Raw genomic sequence first — 19,486 nt, forward strand, 5'->3', positions numbered from 1 at the left:
ATTAGTGGGTACTCCTGTAAAATGAAATATGCTCCAAAAACACTGACTCTTTCAGGATCAAACCATTTCAGATCTTATGAAAGTTAAAAGCAGAATGAAATCCAGAGTAAACTGAGTTTGTTAATTAATTAAAAGCATTTTCAGCCTAAGCAACATAGCGAGACCTCATCTCTATAAAAAATCAAAAAATTAGCCAAGTGTGGTGGCACACGCCTGTAGTCCCAGCTACCTGGAAGGCTGAGGTAAAAGGATTGTATGATCCCAGGAGGTCAAGGCTGTGGTGAGCCATGATCATGCCACTGCACTCCAGCCTGAGCCTGGGTGACAGAGTGAGCCCTGACTCCAATATATACATATGTTCTTTTTTTTTTCTTCAAGAAATAGCCTTTGCAGTTTTCTTCAATGTGTAGAAACAAGAATGCATGTTTCCTAATCCTTTTTTTTTTTTTTAGTAAAATAACTTAACTAAAATGTCCTAAGATAATTTTTTCTTAACATGTTGTCTTAAGTTGGTCAGCCTGCCTTAGGAATTCCTGTGGATAAAGACAGCAGAGAATTGGTTAGATTTAAACTTCTGTCCTGAACTCTGTCAAAACAAGTGATAAATGATGCTCTAACTGCTCTTTTTTCATCTGTAAAATGGGTATAATTATGGTTCAATACTCATAAAGTTATAAGAACATTAATTGAAATAATAAAATGAGCACATTTAGCATATAATTACCACTCTAAATGTTTGTTATTGACACTTCACAAAAGAAGACATTCGAGCAGCCAACAAACACATGAAGAAATGCTCAACCTCACTAATCATCAGGGAGATGCAAATCAAAACCACACTGAGATACCACCTAACTCCAGTCAGAATGGCAATTATCAACAACTCAAAAAATAACAGCTGCTGGAGAGGGTGTGGTGAAAAGGGAACACTTCTACACTGTTGGTGGGAGTGTAAACTAGTGCAACCTCTGTGGAAAGCAGTGTGGCGATTCCTAAAAGCTCTAAAAATTGACCTTCCATATGACCCTGCAATCCCCCTACTGGGAATATACCCTGAAGAACACAAATCACTCTATAAAAAAGATACCTGCACACGTATGTTTATCGCAGCATTGTTCACAATAGCAAGAACCTGGAAACAACCATGCTGCCCATCAAAAGAGGACTGGATTAAAAAAATGTGGTACATATACACGATGGAATACTACGCAGCCATAAAAAAGAACAAAATCATGAATTTCGCTGCAACCTGGATGGAACTAGAGTCTATAATACTGAGTGACCTCTCACAAAAACAAAAATCCGAATATCACATGTTCTCACTCATATAATGGACCTTGAACATCCAATGCAATACTATGAGAAAATGACGGATGGTACTGGGAAACTATGGGGGGGAGGGGGATGGGATTAACAGTAGCAAATATCTGTCGGGGGATGGGAAAACACTTCTTATCTACAGGGTGCCTGAATGAAACGTCATTGTACACCTACCCTTAACTGTACCCCACAAAACCATAATAAAAACTACTGATTAATGAAAAAAAAAAAAAATGTTTGTTATTATTTTAAATAACAAATGCCTATTATTTTATTTAGGCATTTATCATTTGGCCTAATACACATTTTTTATTTTTTGAGTCAGAATCTCACTCTGTCTTCCAGGCTGGAGTGCAACAGCATGCTCGTAGCCACCACAGCCTTGACCCGCTGGGCTCAGGCAATCCTTCCGCCTCAGCCTTCCTAGTAACTGGAACCACGGGCACGTTCCACCACACCCGACTAATTTTTTGACTTATTGTAGAGATGTGGTCTCACCAAGTTGCCCAGGCTGTTCTCAACCCCTGGACTCGGGCAATTTTTTCACCTCCACCTCCCAAAAGTGCTGGGAGTCCAGGCGTGAACCACAACGCCCAGCCTAATACACATTTTGTTGGAGGAATATATTCAATCTAATGATTCACTCTGGTCCTCTTTTTCCTTTCTGAAGCACCACCGCAGATTCAACACTGCCTTACATGTTTACACCGCAGCAAATTTGCTTCACTTGTAAATGCAGCCAACATGTTTCCCTGAAGATGAGCAAAAAGCCAACTGGATCCACACACTCCTCTCGATCCAGTACTTTGTATTTCACATTGTTTGGGTTAACTTACACCATCATTGCTCAAACTGTACTTTGTTAAGTGTGAAAAATAAATGCCTTTCTTATGTCCTCAGTAAGAGAAAGTCATTGAACATCTTTTAGCTCTTAATCTTTTAGTCAAGATATATAGTATGGAAAACTAGATTGATGGGGGCTCTCTCCTTTCAACCTCTGCTCTCAACATCTGCCATTCTTTTTTAGAAAATAAACATTTTCCCTGAGGCACTGAGCAGCTTCTCTATAGGCTATGGTTAAGTCCTTTGAATTTGGAAAATGAGAATTTGGAGATGGGTACAGACCTTGGCACTTGGAGGATAAGTGATTTACAAGTCTATCTTACTCCCATTTGTAGAGCTTGGCTGTGCAGTGCAAATCTTATTTAAAATATGTTCAGTGGTTAAAGATTTATAAAGTGTTCTCCAGTGTCCTACCCACTTGTCGAGAACTCATAAAATAATTGGTCACTGGCTTCCCTGGAGATTATAATCCTCTAAATCGAAAATAAATACCATGAGCTCATTTTCTTTTGCGACTTTCTCATCATAGTGAAGCCATCTGAATTTCACGGGAAGCATACCATAGTGTGGGAAGCAGAATGCAGAAAATAAAGATATTAAGTTTGAATGAAGAATTTATCATTTGCATACTGTAGAAATGAAATCATACTTTCTAGCATAATCACATGGTTATGTTATCACCAAGATCATTTGATCAAATATAGAGCATGTTAGTTTTCCACAAAATAAGGTGTTATCTTTTATAGTAATCATGTAAAGAGATTCATATGTGATTACAACGAGTGGCCAAAAAAAAATCTTTCTTACAACTTTTATTATGTTAAAAAATGCTTTTATGATACTGCACAAAAAATTTATTCTATAAGATGTATCAGACATGCATTGAGTTCTAAATAGAACTTCATGTAAATCCAAGCCTGCTCAAGCAGAGTTGTATTTTATCCATGCAGAGGTCAAATAAGAGTGCTTAATTTTTTTATGCATCAGTTATCTATGGAGAAGAGAGATTGCCCAAACACTGCTCTTTAAAAATTTATTTGATCTGTAGTTAAGATACATTGTGTTGATGCATAAGTTTGTAGCGTTTTTTGCTTGCCTATGGGATATAAATTTTTTCTTTTTTTTTTGAGTTGGAGTTTCACTCTATCACCCAGACTGGAGTGCAATGGCCACTCCCGGCCACCGCAACCTCGACCTGCTGGGCTCCGGCGATCCTTCCGCCTCAGCCTTCCAAGTAGCTGGAACTACAGGCGCGCACTACCACGCCCGGCTAATTTTTGATTTATTGTAGAGATGAGGTCCCGTCGAGCTGCCCAGGTGGGTCTCAAACCCACAGGCTCAGGCAAGCCACTCACCTCGGTCTCCCAAAGTGCTGGGATTACAGGCTGAGCCGCTTAGCCCAGCCGGGATACAGATATGGCATGATGGTTGGCCTGTCACAGTTCATCACATTTGCCAATTCTCGAGTCAGCTGGCATGGTTCATCATTTGTTTAAATGGTTTTCATCAAAGCCCAATGGTCTTCCTGAACATGGGGAATCACTCAGGTCAAAGTGGCTCTCTTTGAAATGACAAAATCATTTTCTTGCTGTGCTTGTCCTGTTGGCATTCTCCCATAAAGGGCACAAATGTTCTGAGCCACCTTCGCTGCCTTTACTCCTCTGTTAAACAGAAGACTGTCAGAAGTGTTTGTTTTTTCCCACTTGATACTCCATCTTCTTTAGCCCACAAATAGCACTAACTTTCTTCAAATCTGCAAAATGCAAGGCATGTCAGGCACAATATTGTCACTCCAAATGACAAAAGACAAACGATACACTCCCAACACTACCATGTTGCCATGCCAAAAACAACTCTATGAACTTATGCATCAACTTAATACATATTTGTTAAGAGACTGTTCTTGGCACAAGTGATAGAGCTAGTGTATCACAGGTGTTAAGCAAGTGACTTCCCCTCTTTTTGTTTCTATTACACTTTCATTTTACAAAAATCAGGATCATGCTTATCTACACTTTCAAATTCTCTCTTTTATTAAAATTTTCATTGCAACTTGTCCCTTTCCCCATGTTATTAAATATCCACTGAAAAAAATTAATGGCTACATGATAATTATGTTTTATGAATGCATCATTATTTACTTAGTCACTTCCTTCTGTTAGAAATTTTGTTGTTTCCATTTTGGACTACGATAAATAACAATGCAATGACCATTTTTGTACATACATTTTTAACAACTTCACTGATTGGCATACAATAAACTGCACATAAAGTATATAACGTGACACGTTTTTACACATGTATGCTCCCACATGGCTATCACTACAATCAAGATAATGAACATAGCTTTCCCTTCCTTCCTTCCTTCCTTCCTTCCTTCCTTCCTTCCTTCCTTCCTTCCTTTCTTTTTTGTTGACATCTCACTCTGTCATCCAGGCTGGAGTGCAGAGTGGCATGCTCATGGCCACCCCAGTGTCAACCTGCTGGGCTCTGTCAATCTTTCCACCTCAGCCTTCCAAGTAACCGGAACTACAGGTGTGGCTTATTTTTTATTTATTGTAGAGACAAGGTCTTGCCAAGTTGCCACCAGAGCTAGTCTTGAGCCCTCGGTCTCAGGCAATCTACTTGCCTCGGCCTCCCAAAGTGCTGGGATTACAGGTTGAGCCACCGAGCTCGGCTAAACATAGCTTTCATTTCAAAAAGTTCTCTCATGTACCTTAGTAGTCCCTCCCTCCTTGTTCCTCACTCCCATCTCCAGGAAATCAATGAGCTGCCTTCCACCACTATAGATTAGTTTGGATTTTTTAGAATTTTATATCATGGAATCATATAATATGCACTCATACATATAATATATGTTTGTTTTATGTATCAATCTTTCATTCCTTTTTATTGGTGAACACGATTCCATTGCATGGATATACCAGAATGTGTTTATCTATTCACCTGTTGAACATTTGGATTGTTCTGGTCTTTAGCGATTACAAATAAAGCTCCTATAAACATTCATCCACAAGTTTTTGTGTAGACATATGCTTTTATTTCTCTTGGGCTGATAACTGGGAGTGGAATGACTGAGTCATGTGGTAGTTGTATGAGTAACTTTTTTTTTGAGCTGGAGTCTTACTCTGTCGCACAGGCTGGAGTGCAGTGGCACGCTCACAGCTACTGCAGCCTTGAACTGCTGGGCTCAGGCAATCCTTCCACCTCAGTCTTCCAAGTAGCTGGAACTACAGGCATGCACCACCATGCCTGGCCAATTTTTTGATTTACTGTAGAGATGAGGTCTCACCAAGTTGCCCAGTCTAGTCTCCAACCCATGAGCAGTCCTCTCACCTCGGCTCCCAAAGTGCTGGGATTATAGGTGTGAGCCTCTGTGCCTGGCCATGAGTAACTTTCTAAGAACCTGGTCAGCAGTGTATGAGCATTCTAGTTGCTTCACATGCTTAGCAGCACTTGATATCATCAGTCTTTAATTTTGGACATTCTAATAGGATGTTGTGATATCACATTGTGATTTTAATTTGTATTTCACTAATGATTAGTGATGTAAAGCAACCTTCTGTGCTCTTATTTGCCATCTGCATTTATCTGTCCAAATGTTTCTGTTTTTTGTAACTGCATTTTTTTAAATGACTGAGTTTAGGAAGCTCTTCCTCAGGTTAGTGATTTGAAAATATTTTCTCCCAATCCGTAGCTTGACTTTTCAACCTCTTAACATTGCCTTTTCAATAGCAGGTATGCTTGATTTTGGTGAAGTCCAACTTATCAGGTGATATTGTATGGAACATATTTTTGGTGTCAAACCTGAGAAATCTTTGCCTGACTCAAGTTCATAAAGAACTTCTCCTATATATTTTTTTTAAGTGTTATAGTTCTTTGTTTTACATTTAGGTCAGTAGTACATTTTGTGTTAATTTTTTTTGAGAGAGAGAAAATTATGTCTTTTTATTTTATTTTGTTATGGAGATGTGGGGGTACAAGTAAGGATTAACTACACAAGTAGGCTGCATGCAGGTAAAGTTTGGGCCTCACAACTTGCCCTCACTTCTCCGGTATAGGACCAGGTACATTTTGTGTTGTTACATGCCTGCTACCCTCCTCCCTCTCTCTCTCCCTTCCACCCTCCCTGCCTTAGAAGTGTCCAGCAACTGTTGATAACCCCCTTGTACTAATGTGATTAATGCTCAGGTCCCACTTATGAGTGAGAACATGCAGTATTCAATTCTTCGTTTCTATGATAGATCAATTAGTATGATCGTCTCCAACTCCATCCAATTTACTGCAAAGTCCGTGATTTTGTTCTTCTATATGGCTTCATAATACTCCACCGTGTATATGTACCACATTTTTTTAATCCAGTCCACTTTCAATGGACAGTAGGGTTGGTTCCATGTTTTCGCTATTGTGACTAGTGCTACAATAAACATGCATGTGCAGGTATGTTTTTGGTAGAGCAATTTATGTTCCTTTGAGTATATTACCAGAAGAGAGATTGCTGGATTGTATGGAAGGTCAATTTTTAGTTCTTTTAGGAATCTCTGCACTGCTCTCCATAGAGGTTGAATTGGCTTGCATTCTTACCAACAGTGTAGAAGTGTTCCCTTTTCTCCACTCCTGCACCAGAATGTTATTTTTTTATTTGTTATTTATGGCCATCCTTACTGGAATTAAGTGGCATCTCGTAGTTTTGATTTGTATTTCTCTGATGATTAGTGAGGCTGAGCATTTCTTCATGTGGCTGTTGACTGCTTGTGTGTCTTCTTTTGAAAGTGTCTATTCGTGTCCTTTGTACTGCCCAAGCTATGCAGGTTCCTTTTTGTTTGTATATATATATGAACATAGGTTGCAAATTGTACCATTAGCATTTATTGAAAACACTGTCCTTCTCTGGTAAATTGCCTTTGTACCTCTGAAAAAAATCAGTTGACCATATATGTGTGGGTCTAAACTTTCTGGTCTCACTATTCTCTTCCATTGATTTATTTGTCTAGCTTGGTGGCAGTAACCATGCTATCAACAGTTTTGATAACGGTTGCTTTTTAATACATCTTAATATTAGGTAGGGCTAGCCCTCCACTTTTGTTCTTTTGCTTTCTTAGCTATTCTAGGTCCTTTGAATTTTCATATGAAATTTATAATCAGCTTGTCAATTTTGACAAGAAAGCCTGCTGGGTTCTAGATTAAAACTGTGTTCGCTGGGCTCGGTGGCTCAGCCTGTAATCCCGCGCCTTTGGGAGGCTGAGGTGAGTGGATTGCCTGAGCCCGCGGGTTCGAGACCCGCCTAGGCAGCGAGACCTCATCTCTACAATAAATCAAAAAAAATCAGCCGGGCGTGGTAGCTCATGCCTGTGATTCCGGCTACTTGGAAGGCTGAGGTGGAAGGATTGCCGGAGCCCAGCAGGTCGAGGCTGCGGTGGCCAGGAGCGGCCACTGCACTCCAGTCTGGGCGACAGAGTGAGACTCCAACTCAAATAAATAAATAAATAAATAAAAATAAAACTGTGTTCAATCTCTACTTCACTTTAAGGATAATTGACATATTAATAGATGTTAATAAATAAAGACTTAAAGTCTTCTGTATACTTACTGATGTGTCTATATGATTCAATTATTGCATTAATACCTTTAATACATTAATTTTTGCATTACAGTACCCTTTTTTGCTTCATTAATGAATTAGTAAGAGAACAATTCTTCAACTGTCCTCTGGAAGATCTTAGAATCATTGATTCATGAGCGCCTGCTTCATGAATAGAAACAACATAAAAACAGTACTTAGAGAAGTTACTCTGTAAATTTAGATCTTCAAATGAAAAGATTAAATTGTTGGCTAATTATGCTAGTTTCAGTCAGATCAATCTATGAAATAATATAGTGATGTAAACACTGTGGTCCAAATGCTGATAACAATTTAGTGATTTTTAACTTGTTTTTTTTTAGTTGTAGGAATGTTTTCTCAAATAAAATTTTACCAGGAACTTCAATATATACTACAGATAAAAGTATTTATCTTTTAAAAATATTTAGGGGACAAAGGATGAAGAAGGAACCATCCTTATCTGGACTCCAACCTCGCTCTGAGCCTCACTCTTCTTCTCCCAGAGGCAACCCCTGAGGTACCTTGGCTGAAGTTTTAAGACACCATGGAGAATATTGACAACCAGAGATCTACCCAAACACTCTGCTAAACAAGAAAAGAAAGATCTCATCTCAAATACTTACTGAAGTAGAATAGTAAATAGGTTTTCTTTTTATTTTTTATTATTTATTTATTTATTTTTGTAAATAGGTCTTCAACTCTGTGTCAACAATATGGACTGGCAAGTAGCCCAGAGAACGGTTAGAAAATAATTCTGAATTTTATTCCTGTCTCAGCAGTTCAATAAATGAACTGTTTAATTATTGATAAATGCCAAGAATGCAGGTGTGGGAACTGGAAAAGCACATGTCATGGATTTGAGAAATCTGGTCTTGTAATACAGATGACGTTCAAATCTGGTTTTGCATGATATCTGCTGAGTTGAATTGTATGTTTGAAAAATTAAAGGAACTACGCGATGGGGTCAGTGAGTCTTTTCCACATTGAAATCAACAGGGAATGCTTAATAAGATAGAGATTTTTACAAGGACCCATGAGAACATGAAGAAGTGCAGAAAACTATCTCAGAATTTCCTTTGAGGCAAGTTAGTAATTGTGGTGGTCTGGCAAGAGAGGCTGGAGTGAAAGGAGATGTCTTGGGCAGTAATGAACTTTATTTGGAAAGTTATTAGCACCAGGGTCAACTAACAGCAGTGGAAATATTGCTATGTTCCCACTGCTTTTTTTGTTTTTTTAAATAAAACAACTGGTTGCCAGCACTCATATTAATAAACAGTAAATTACCTGTCCTTTTTGTGAACTCTCCTATTTATATATGAACTTCCTCTAAACAAATCAGTTGAGAGGAAGCCTTGATTTATTTAAGTGGATGTGCGTAAACATAATTATAGGGGAAAGTAACAACACCATAAAAACATTATACTAATTAATGTTTATTTCCATGTGCACTTATGCTTGGCAATCTGGAGCTTTGATCTAGTTTGTCCAAACTTAAAATAAGGTCCTAATAGCATTTTAACAGGACTTTTCCTTCTTAAGCAAATGCCCCTGTATAAATATCCCAGTACTATGGAGGAATTACATGGCTTGTGCCTAGATTTTTACAGAGCTTGAATGTAACTATTATATTATCAGGAAAGCAATCTATTGAACACAGCATAAGTTATGGGAGGTTGTTAGGTTGAAGGGCAGGTTCCATATGACAATGAGGTCAGTTTAGCTATTGTACTGTGTATCAGTCAATTTCCAGATGACCCTAACTAAACTCTTTACCCTACCCAACTACCCCAGAATCTGTGTTGTCAGTTAGAGGGAAGATTGGAGAGGACAGTTTATATATGACTCAGCCCAGATGTATCACTATTACTGGAATAAAACCCAAACCATGACCTTCTGAAGCTGGAGAATAATATCTTCCTTTTTTTTTTTTTTTGAGTTGGAGTCTCACTCTGTCGCCCAGACTGGAGTGCAGTAGCCGCGCCTGGCCACTGCAGCCTCGACCTGCTGGGCTCCAGCGATCCTTCCGCCTCAGCCTTCCAATAATATCTTCTTGAAGTCAAATAATAGCATCACTACCAAAGGAGAACCAACATCCAACTGGTACACAATCATCATCCATGGAGTTTAAAAGTTAGAAGTTCCTTCTGTTAAAGATGATCACTAGAAATATAGTACATTCAGAGGAAGAAAAAACAAAAACAAATGGCAATATCATAGCACTGACAGATATACAGTTCAATATACTATTATACTTTTATAAGTGCTTGACATTTTTCATATTTAAAGCTTAAAAATTCAGAATGTAAGGTAATTTTCCCATACTTCTTACAAAGGAGCCTCTGTTTTCTTTTCATGTCATTCCATAAAATAATACAAAGTTAATTTAAATTATTAAGACATAAATATTACTTCCTAACTCCTTATTTTCATATATTTATAAATCTCTGTGAGTTTTGTAATTCAACCCTGGATAAGCTAAACTAAAGGAGGTAACATGATCTCAGCAAACTCATTTTTCAAGTATCTTAAGGTCCACTTTTCACTGATTTTTATACATATTTACATATCTTTTAGGTACCAGGATTTGCATCTATGGACTTACCTTTATTTTATTTCACCAACTTCTGCTGATAGGAATTGGTCATTTACTGTTTTTTCCATTACAAATAATAATGTAATTAATGAGTATGGTATCTGTACCCATAAATCTAGGCAAATTTCCATTACTATATTCATGTAGTAAATTTCATATGATAGGTTTGCTCCTTCCAAAGATATATGCAATTAAGATTTTGATAAATAAGGACAATTGCTCTCCAGGAGAGTACTCAAATTTATGCCTCTATCAGTAGGGTACAAGAGCCTTTTTTTCCAGATTTTCACTGCAACTGACTATTGTTCCTTTTTTTTTTTTTTTGATCAAGTTGATAGATATCTCATGTTTTGCTATTCATTTCTTTTATTTTAAGCATCTTTTACATATTTACTGGCCATTTGCCTTTTTTGAATTTCAAGTATTTTATTAACCGATGACAATAATCTAATTTTGGGGTTTCAAAAATTGCAAAAACATGATACAATAAACTTGTATTAAAAGTCACAAAATACAAGTTAAATCATTCAGATGTCATGGGTAACTTTGCAGTTTACTAACAAAACAAAAAAAAAATCAAATATTACTAATGCATGTAGATTTTTATTTATAGTAATTCCGTAACGATTTTGTTTCTACATATCAAATCTTTTCACCATGTCCAACATTAACTATTAAAAAAAGGGCAATTTTCTGCTGGGCATTGAACATTAAAACATTTTAAACTGCTGGACAATATGCTTCAACCTAGTGATACTTATTTTTAAAAATAAAATAAATAAAATACATAAAATTAAAATAAAAAGAGGGGAAAGATTTTGAATACAGATCTAAAATAAAATACTCCCTATTAATTAGATTTTGGTAAGAAATGCTGTTTTTGCCTGGCTTGGTGGCTCAGCCTGTAATCCTGTGCCTTTGGGAGGCTGAGGTGAGTGGATTGCCTGAGCCTGCGGGTTCGAGACCCGCCTGGGCAGCAAGACCTCATCTCTACAATAAATCAAAAAATCAGCCGGGCGTGGTAGCGCGTGCCTGTAATTCGGGCTACTCGGAAGGCTGAGGCAGAAGGATCGCCGGAGCCCAGCAGGTCGAGGCTGCGGTGGCCGGGAGCGGCCACTGCACTCCAGTCTGGGCAACAGAATGAGACTCCAACTCAAAAAAAAAAAAAAAGAAATGCTGCTTTTTACTTAACGTTGAGGCAAAGCAGAGAACACGCTTCTTTCCAATTACACTGGGGTCTTTGCAAACATCCACTTATACTGAAAAACTTTCTTGTTCACCAGTGTGAGGAAGTCAGTGAATTCTAAGGAAGAGCCATACTTTGCGAACATCTTGCACAAATCTTGAATGCACCATGAGCTGTTCAGGTTTCCTGGTGAAAATAATATCCAAAGGCAGTGTGCAAACTGAGGCCATGTCACCTCAGTTGTTTGTGCCCAATTTGTCAGGCTAATGATCCACTGCATTCAAAGGAATGACTGGCACATTGTGCTGATTTCCCTGACATGAGTTTGCTGGTTTGTTATAAAGAATATTGTAAAGGATACAGATGGAGAGATGCATTGGTCAAGGCATGGGGGAAGGTACACAGTGCTTCCACGCTCTCCCTTGGGGAGCCACTCTCCATAATCCACGTGTTCTGCTATCCAAAAGCTCCTGCCATTTGTGTTGACCTGTAAGTTGCATAATCTTATCTTTTGCCCATTTTTTTTACATCGATTTGCTCACGTTTTAATTCATTTGAATGAGCTTTTTGTAAATCACGAAAATTAGCCTGTCGTCAAAAGGTTTTAATGATTGAAATAAATTATTTTCTTGCCTTTATCTTGACAAATGGAATTCTTAAGTCCTCTTATCCAAAGAATTTCAGCTGGATTCCATTTAAAAATGAGATATAGGAGATGAGAAAAGGCAAACTGTCACCTACTTTAATGGATAAGTGAATAATAAGAAAGCAGCCTAGGGTTCCAGCCTGGTACGATCCCGTAAGGCTACATGAAACTGCTCACCCACAATCAGCTGAGCTCGCATGTGCAGGGGGGTGGGGTCCCGTGGCTTCCCCCTACGCCTCCAGGCCACTGAGGTCCATGTCCGCCCAGTGGAGTTCAACCCCAACTTCGTGGGGGCGTATGATACCCAAGGTGGAATGGGGTCTGCTCCTAGAAGCGGCAGACACTTTGCACCTGATCGAGGTGCCCAAGGGACCAGTTCAGGGGTAAGAGCGGGTTGAGGAGTTTCTGAGGAAGATGTACAGTGTGCTGTTGGAGGGCACTCTGGAGTGCCCGGAGTCTGGACATGTTTCCCATCAGCCGGGTGATGGCCAACATGCCGCTGGACTGATGAGGAAACCGAGAGCTGATCCTGTCGGACGCTGGCTTTTCACTTTGTGACCATGTGTATCTTTGTTGAAGTAAATCCTGTCTGCTTGTCCTGCCATGTATCCCCAACACTTGACCCAGTGACACACCAAACACACAGTGCTCTTGAGCTTGACAGTATATATTTTTCTCATTAAAGGTTCAAAGCCAATAAAGAAAGAAAGCAGCATAGTGTATTCAAGGAAATTGTGAGTGATTATAGCTGAGAAGGCAACCAAATATCCATTGCCTCTATCACCTGCACAAAGCGTGCATACCAGAACTCAAAAAGCTGACTCTTTCATGTAGCTTTTCAATATCTCTCATAATCCTGAATCTTCCAAATTTTAAATAATGTTGCTGACAAATTTTAAGTTCCATTTTGATCATCTCCGCATCACTGTGAAATAGTAATAAGCAAATCTTTAAGTTGAAATGATATCAACATACACTAGAGGGCAAATCATAGTCCTGCCAAATAAGCATGCTATAAAAAGGACTTTTTTTTTTTCTATTGAGTTGTTTGAGCTCCTATGAATTCTGGTTACTAATCCCTTGTAATATAGGTAGTTTGCAAATATTTTCTTCCACTCTGTGGGTTGTTTTTCACTTTGTTGAATGTGTCCTTTGCAGAAGCTTTTTAGTCTGATGTTATTCCATTTGTCCATTTTTGTTTTGGTTGTCTGTGCTTTGGGACTCCTACTCAAGAAATCTTTGCCTAGACCAATGTCGTAGAGTGTTTCCCCAATGTTTTCTTCTAGTAGATAGAAGTCTTTAATTCATTTTGATTTGATTTTGAATGGCAAGAGATAGGGATTTGGTTTCATTCTCCTGAATATGGTTACCCAGTTCTCCCAGTACCATTTATTAAAGACTGTCCTTTCCCCACCTGTATGTTCTCGGCACCTTTATCAAAGATGAGTTAACTGTTTGTTATCTCTCAGTTCTCTATTCTGTTCCATTGGTCTATGTGTCTGTTTTCATGCCAGTACCACGCTGTTTTGGTTACTATAGCTTTGTAGTATAACTTGAAATCAGGTAACGTGGTGCCCCCAGCTTTGTTCTTTTTGGTCAGGATGGCTTTGGTTTATTCTGGGTCTTTTGGGTTTTATACAAATTTTAGAATTATTTTTGTATATGTCATTGGTATTTTGATAAAGATTGCATTGAATCTGTAGCTTGCTTTGGGTAATATGGATATTTTAACAATCTTGATTCTTCCAGTTCATGAACATGAGATTATCTTACCATTTTCTGTGTCCTCTTAAATTTCTTTCATTAGTCCTCTTTAATTTTTTTTTCTCTTTATACTTTTCATCGTAGAGAGCTTTCACTTTTTTTGATTAAGTTTATTATTAAGTATTTTATTATATTTGTAGCTATCATACATGGGATTGTCTTCTTGTTTTCTTTTCAGATTGTTTGCTGTTGGCATGTAGAGATTCTGCTGATTTTTGCATGATGATTTTGTATCCTGCAACTTTGTGGAATTTTTTCATCAGTTCTAATAGTTTTTTGGTGAAATCTTTAGATTTTCTAAAGACAAGACCATATTATCTGCAAGCAAGGATAATTTAACTTCTTCCTTTCCAATTTGGATGCCCTTCGTTTCTTTTTCTTGTGTAATTACTCAGCTAGGACTTAACAGCATTATATCAAATAAAAGTGGTGAAAGTGGGCATGCTTGTCCTGTTCTAGATATTAGAAGAAAGGCTTTCAGATTTTCCCCATTTAGTATAATACTACATGTGTGTTTGTCATAAACAGCTTTTACCATGTTAAGATATGTTCCTTTTATACCCAGTTTGTTGAGTTTTTATCATGAAGGATGTTGAATTTTATCAAATTCTTTTTTGGCATTCATTGGAATGATTGTTTTTTATTTTAAGAGACAGGGAGCCGGGCTCTGTGGCTCAGCCTGTAATCCTGCGCCTTTGGGAAGCTGAGGTGAGGGGATTGCCTGAGCCCGTGGGTTCGAGACCCGCCTGGGCAGCGAGACCTCATCTCTACAATAAATCAAATGCTTGGTAGCCGCATGCCTGTAATTCCGGCTACTCGGAAGGCTGAGGCGGAAGGATCGCCAGAGCCCAGCAGGTCGAGGCTGTGGTCACCGGGAGCGGCCACTGCATTCCAGTCTGGGTGACAGAGTGAGACTCCAACTCAAAAAAAAAAAGGAGACAGGGAGACTGGGCATGGTGGCTCATGCCTATAATCCCAGCACTTTGGGAGACCAAGGCAGGAGGATCACTTGAGGCCAGGAGTTTAAGACCAGCCTGGACAACATAGTGAGACCCTGCCTCTCAAAAAAAATTTTAATTAGCTGGGCATAATGGTACATGCCTCTAATCCCAGCTACTCAGGCGACTGAGGCAGAGGATTGCTTGAGCCCAGAGAGTGGAGATTGCAGCCTGAGTGATAGAGTGAGACTCTGTCTCTAAAAAAGAGAGACAGAGAGAGAGAGAGAGAGAGAGGAGAGAGGAGAAAAGAGAGAGGAGAGAGAGAGAGAAAGAGAAGAGGTGAGGAAAAGAGAGGAGAGAGAGGGAGGAGAGGAGAAAGAGAGAGTCTCATTCCATCACCCAGGCTAGAGCACAGTGACAAAATCATAGTTCACTGCAGCTGTGGACTCCTGGGCTCATGCAGCCCTCCTGCTTGGTCTCTCAAGTAGCAGGGACTACAGGCATGCACCACCACACCTGTCTAATTTGTTTTTTTAAGAGAGACAGAGTCTTGCTATGTTTCCCAAGTTGGTCTCTAGCAATTCTCTTGCCTCAGCCTCCCAAGTAGCTGGATTAAAGGCATGAACCACTGCACCCAGCTGATCATATGATGACTTTTGTCCTTCATTCTGTTTATATGATGTATCACATTTATTGATCTGTATATGTTGAACCATCCTTGCATTCCTTCATTGATTATGATGAATGATCTTTTTAATATGTTGTTAAATTTGGTTTGCTAATATTTTGTTTAGGATTTTTGCATCTATGCTCATTAGATATATTGGTCTGTAGTTTTCTTTTTTGTTGTGTCTTTGTCTAATTTTTGGATCAGAGTAATATTGGCCTCATAGAATAAGCTTGAGCCTTAATTTCATTTTATTTTCTTCACATTTAATCAATTAATGACATGTTTTTAGAAAATGAGCACATGTTAGTTTCTTATTAGAATTGGAATCATTAACAAATTCTTTGCAAAAATAATTTATCTGTTATGGGAAATAATATTTAGGTATATAAAGTAAGACCTAAATGATGCTATTATATTGATTTTTGTATACTTGTTTCAAAAAGTCCCTATCCTAATGTCTAAACATTTAGAGAAAGCTTTCTTGTCTTTCAAGAAAGGAATCATTTTAATGCTTAAAGTTCACATAACTTATGTGGTCCCAAAATCTACACTGTTTTTGGTGATGTTTACATTGAAGATGAAGGGTTTGAGCCACTCTAGGGATTTGAAACTATTCAGAACCACTTAACCTTGTCATTGAAGAGGACATTATTGGCTAAGTGCAAATGGTCAATTTTGTTGAAATTGCCAGTAAACAGTTCTGATTATCTGAAAAGCAGCCTTCATTTTGTAGTTTCACATAGTATAAAGACTCAAGTTACCATTTCTTAAATAATTATTTCCTTAAAAAGATTATGAGTTGGGTTAATTGTACCAGACATGATAAACAGGTTTGACATACAGATACCTCCAAAATAAGTTACGTCTTTCCTCTCTCCCTCTCTCTCTCTTTCACACACACACACACACACACACACACACACACACACACACACACACTCAGATACTTCCATTTGGTGTCAGTTTGCCTCAAACATAAGATAAAAGTCATTTCTGAGATGCTGGTCAGTTAATTTTTTAGGAGTAATTGTTTCTTGGCCTCTCCTTTTCCCTCCATCAGGTCTGCCTTTCATAGTTTCTGTATTGCTTGGCCTCATCTCATGGTGGCATCAGTAGGCTTTTATCTTTTCAGAAGAAGTATAGATTAGGATATTTCTAGATGAGTAGTCTGATTTTGGTCTTGCCTTGTATATAACCAGTTTTGACTCCCTGACTTTCAGTAACCTGGCTCTCATTTTTAAGCTACTGATTATTCTCTCAGAAGATTCTGTGTGTTCCTGGAATTTAAGTCAGCTCTAGCCACTGTCAGTACCTGACATTAGCAAGACTATCTAAACTCTATGATGGTTCATTGTGCACAGTGCTTTAAATAGTTTCTGTATATATCCCACCATTATCTTAACTGCAGCTGTTGCTATCATGAAAATCATTACAGCATATAATGGTATTTTATGTCATCCTTGCCTTGAGTCTAGACTCAGAAAGTATGTATTCTTTTCAAGTCCAAGTGACCCCCTTACTAAACTTTCTGCATTTGCAAGCCAGCCTGGCCCCGGTCACTATCTTAAATAAACAATTTTTGTTAACATCTGGAGAATTTCCAGCAGACTATCTCCCCTTGTGCCTGTGGGATAATGCTTCTCAACTATTACTGACTCTTTGTTACCTCTGCCTCCTTCTTACTCCCTGTGTTTTTTTAAACTGTTAATTACTATCTAACATTCATTTACATATTAATTTATTATCTGTCTCTCTGAATAGAATGTAAGTTTCAGGAATTAAAATTCCTGTCCCTTTTTGGAACCCTCTGATACCTAGTATCTAGAATAGTGCCTAACACATAGTAAGTGCTTATTAAAATTTTGCTGAATAGAGGGACACAACATCAATAACTGTATCTGATCTCAAACCAGACAAAGTGGGGACCAAAGGGAGGCCCAGACTTTATCTGTACAATGACCACTGGTATACCTAATCCTGAATTGTACCCCACATTTTAAAAATAAAATATATATGTTTAAAATTTGCTGAATGGGCCAGGCACAGTGGCTCATACCTATAATCCCAGCACTTTGGAAGGCCGAGACAGGAGGATTGTTGAGTCAAGGAGTTTGAGACCAGCCTAGGTAACATAGCGAGAATTTGTCTCTACAAAAAAATTAGCCATGTCGAGCTGTGATTGTGCCACTGTACTCTAGACTGGGTGACAGAGTGGGACCCTAACTCAAAAAAACATTATTGCTTATGTCACTGCATACTAATAAGGAATTTGGCTTATATAATAATAATCTAGTTTTGTTTTGTTTTTTGAGTAGGAGTCTCACTCTATTGCCCAGGCTGAAGTGCAGTGACATGCTCACAGCCACTGCAGCCTTGACCTGCTAGGCTCAGGTGATCCTTCCACCTCAGCCTTCCGCATAGCTGGAACTACAGGCTTGTGCCACCTTCCCAGCTAATTTTTTTAATTAATTGTAGAGATGAGGTCTCACCAAGTTGCCTAGGTTGCTCTCGAACCCCTGGTCTCAGGCAATCCTCTAGCCTCGGACTCCCAAAGTGCTGAGATTACAGGCTTAGCCACCACATTCGGCCTTTTTTTTTTTTTTTTTGATCAGAGTCTCACGTTGTTACTCTGCTGACCAGGCTGGAGTGCAGTGGCATGCTCACAGCTACTGCAGCCTCAACTTGCTAAGCTCAGGCAATCCTTCCCATTCAACCTTCTAAGCAGCTGGAACTACAGACATTTGTCACCACACCTGGCTAATTTTTTTTTTTTTTGAGTTGGAGTCTCACTCTGTCGCCCAGACTGGAGTGCAGTAGCCGCTCCCGGCCACCGCAGCCTCGACCTGCTGGGCTCTGGCGATCCTTCCGCCTCAGCCTTCCAAGTAGCTGGAATTACAGGCATGCGCTACCGCGCCCGGCTGATTTTTTGATTTATTGTAGAGATGAGGTCTCGCTGCCCAGGCGGGTCTCGAACCCGCGGGCTCAGGCAATCCACTCACCTCAGCCTCCCAAAGGTGCGGGATTACAGGCTGAGCCACTGAGCTTTATTGTAGAGATGAGGTCTCCCCAAGTTGCCCAAGCTGGTCTTACAGCCCTGGGTTTAGGAAATCCTCTCACCTCCACCTCCCAAAATGCTGGGATTACAGGCATGAGCCACCATGCCCAGCTCATTATTATCTAATAATCTAGATTTTTAATAATGAATTAATGGTTTCTGAGACAGAGCATTATTTTGCTTCTGCTACATTATCATGATCATTGAAATCTAATATCTTTCAACATTATAAATACATAATGCGGCAAAGCACAGATTCTAAAACAAATATCCATAATACATTTTAAGTAAGTGCATAGTTTTAAGATTCATTTGTTTATAGTTTTGATTTAAAATGTGGGATTAAAAGCCCAAGGATTCTTGACCTATATTATCCAGTCTCTTATGCCCTTGGCATCTTGGGCTGCCAAGAAAAGTATATCAAAGTGTCAAAGACAGTAAAATATGTTGTCACTTTCAACTTGGTTTTATGCATTAATATTTCTACCTAAAACCTCTCTCCTCATTTGATCAGTGGTATGAAATGATATACTGTTTCCGTCATGACCCACATAGAAAACACAACCAAGATTGAAATACTAATGATTTGCTTCACAACTGAGATTTCAGTTATCTCAGAAGACAGTGAAAATACTTCATATTTTTGACAAAAGAGACAACAGAATTATCCCCTAATGATTGTGGTGGTTGCATGCAAAAATAAAATCTATTCAAAATATACTGGATAAACAGGGAAAAGCAGCAAGGGAAGTGAATCCGCTCCTCTTTTTAGTATAGTTGACTGGTTTGTTCCTTAGTATACCAAGATATGTTTACTTGCTGAATATCCTAAGCAAGACAAAATAAGTTAAGACTTATATTTCTTAAAT

At 38.7% G+C, this 19,486-nt stretch overlaps 1 pseudogene; it reads left to right on the forward strand.

Annotated features, from left to right (window-relative positions):
- The first annotated feature begins 12,353 nt into the window (after nt 1–12,353).
- On the forward strand, nt 12,354–12,717 carry LOC103252909 (annotated as a pseudogene).
- The last annotated feature ends 6,769 nt before the right edge of the window (nt 12,718–19,486 follow it).

This window comes from Carlito syrichta, unplaced genomic scaffold (assembly GCF_000164805.1).
Source record: "Carlito syrichta isolate Samal-C Ts95f unplaced genomic scaffold, Tarsius_syrichta-2.0.1 Scaffold179413, whole genome shotgun sequence".
Taxonomy (NCBI): Eukaryota; Metazoa; Chordata; class Mammalia; order Primates; family Tarsiidae; genus Carlito; species Carlito syrichta.